Raw genomic sequence first — 2,116 nt, 5'->3', positions numbered from 1 at the left:
CACATCCTCCCCCTAGACTTCAGGGTAGGCCCGAGGACCCACACCCTCCATCCGTGAAAAACACACACATAAGTAAAGTAAAAAGTGACAAAACGTGGGAGTGCATAATAAATAAGGTAATAAAGTAAAGAAAAAATAAAAAAGTGGTACCGTGCCGAATTGTGCACAGACCAGGCCCTGAGGCCCGTAGCAAAAATTGCCCTGGACTTAGCCAAAAGACCTGGTCCTTAGGGCACTGTGCAAAAAGAGGTGAAAAACAGTGGCCATGTGTCATCTTCACACCGTGGGGTCCCACACCCAAGTGTTACTAGTGACACCCCTGAGAGCGTCTTCCCCAGGGGGCACTGAGTTTGCGGACTTTTTGCGTCCCCAGCCCCTGACCAGACCAAGGTAGATCCGTCCAAATCAGGAGGTACTGGGTCTTTCCAGTCTTCCCAGAGGAATTACTCCCAAGGCCCCAGAACGTATCATGGCGCTCCCTGGTTTCTGTCCCTCCGGTACTAGCCTTCCGGACCCCCATCATACCAGTGAGGGTACTATACAACAACCATCCCCGCAAAGCTAGAATGGCCGGGAGCACCCCCACTGGACACTGATAAGAACAGATACTACACTTGATCTTAGCCAAAAGGCCGAGAAGCGACACATATGAGGTATTGCTGAGATCCTTAGAGGAGAGCAATAAATCCAGCGCTAGACCTCCTCTGTAACTCTATACTGGTACCCTGTAAAAATGATTAAAGCGTCACCTATGGAGATTTTTAAGTTCCGTAGTTTGTCACCTTTCCAGAATTGTAAAGCATGACATGTTAGGTGTCTATTTTCTCGCTGTAACATCCTCTTTTATATTTTACAAAAAAATTGGGGTGTATATTGAGTTTTGTTGATTTTAATTCACTTAAGTGTATTTTTTTTTTTAAAACAGCATTTTAAAAAAGAGCTGCGCAAATACCATGTGACATAAATAAATTGCAACAATCGCCATTTCGTTCTCTAGGGTGTTTGATAAAAAATATATAATGTTTGTGGATTATACAGTAAGTCATTTTCTAGCAAAAAATGCAAATTTTGTAAACAAAGTCCCGGAAAATGTTTGGTCTTCAAGCGGTATAAACATTCCGGGTGTTATTCGTTACTTTTGTGTGAATGATGAAACATCTGCAAAGCAGGTTTTTTTTCATCGCTACCCGCCTGGCCACCACACATTAACAAACAGGTGGGATCTTCGTCGTTCTGCGTAGATGTTCCTGAACTCCCCTCAGAATATGGCCGTGCAGCTGCGTGCTCTCGGTGTGCCTGTGTCCCCTTGACACAGCTCTCTGATTGGCCCTTCTGATCACATGATGGCTGTGTCCAATCACAGCCTTCATGTGATGTCAACACAGCTGCCATTCAGTTTATTGGCTCTGCCTCTCCTCACACAGAGACGGCTAGTAAGGAGAAGCAGAGCTGATCTGGGATCACTGTGAGTTACACACGAACTGATCACCCCATAGTGTCCCCCACACAGCTGTCAGTGCACCAGTGATCCACATCTGTCACACAGCACCAGTGATCCGCATCTGTCACACAGTACCAGTGATCCGCATCTGTCACACAGTACCAGTGATCCGCATCTGTCACACAGCACCAGTGATCCGCATCTGTCACACAGTACCAGTGATCCGCATCTGTCACACAGTGCCAGTGATCCGCATCTGTCACACAGTACCAATGATCCACACCTGTCACACAGTACCAATGATCCACACCAGTCACACAGCACCAGTGATCCACATCTGTCACAGTACCAGTGATTCACATCTGTCATGGTGTACCAGTGTAAAATTTCACATCTGTACCAGTGATCATCCACTTCTGTACCAGTGATCCACATGTGCCACTACCTACCAGTGTAAAATCCACATCTGTACCAGTGATAAACATCTGTACAGTGAACATCAAAATGTCTAAAAAATGATACATCCGCGAGGAGGCTTTCCAGATGCTGAGTAGGATGGACAAGAGTAGCGGGGAACTCTCTCTGTCAGACTCAGATTCTGAGTATGAGCCAGTTGAAAGCAGTGGGAGGAGAGAGTCCAAACAACGAGGTTCTGGAGATCTGAGGAGGAGCGGG

General features: G+C 46.4%; 1 pseudogene; it reads right to left on the bottom strand.

Moving 5' to 3' along the window:
• Window positions 1-528: 528 nt before the first annotated feature.
• On the bottom strand, window positions 529-644 carry LOC149435956 (U2 spliceosomal RNA; annotated as a pseudogene).
• Between the last annotated feature and the right edge of the window lie 1,472 nt (window positions 645-2,116).

This window comes from Staurois parvus, unplaced genomic scaffold (assembly GCF_062004578.1).
Source record: "Staurois parvus isolate SC_StPar_1 unplaced genomic scaffold, SC_StPar_1.0 ptg001442l, whole genome shotgun sequence".
Classification (NCBI taxonomy): Eukaryota; Metazoa; Chordata; class Amphibia; order Anura; family Ranidae; genus Staurois; species Staurois parvus.
Note: the sequence above shows the minus strand (reverse complement) of the source record. Positions and strands in the feature narration are given on the sequence as shown.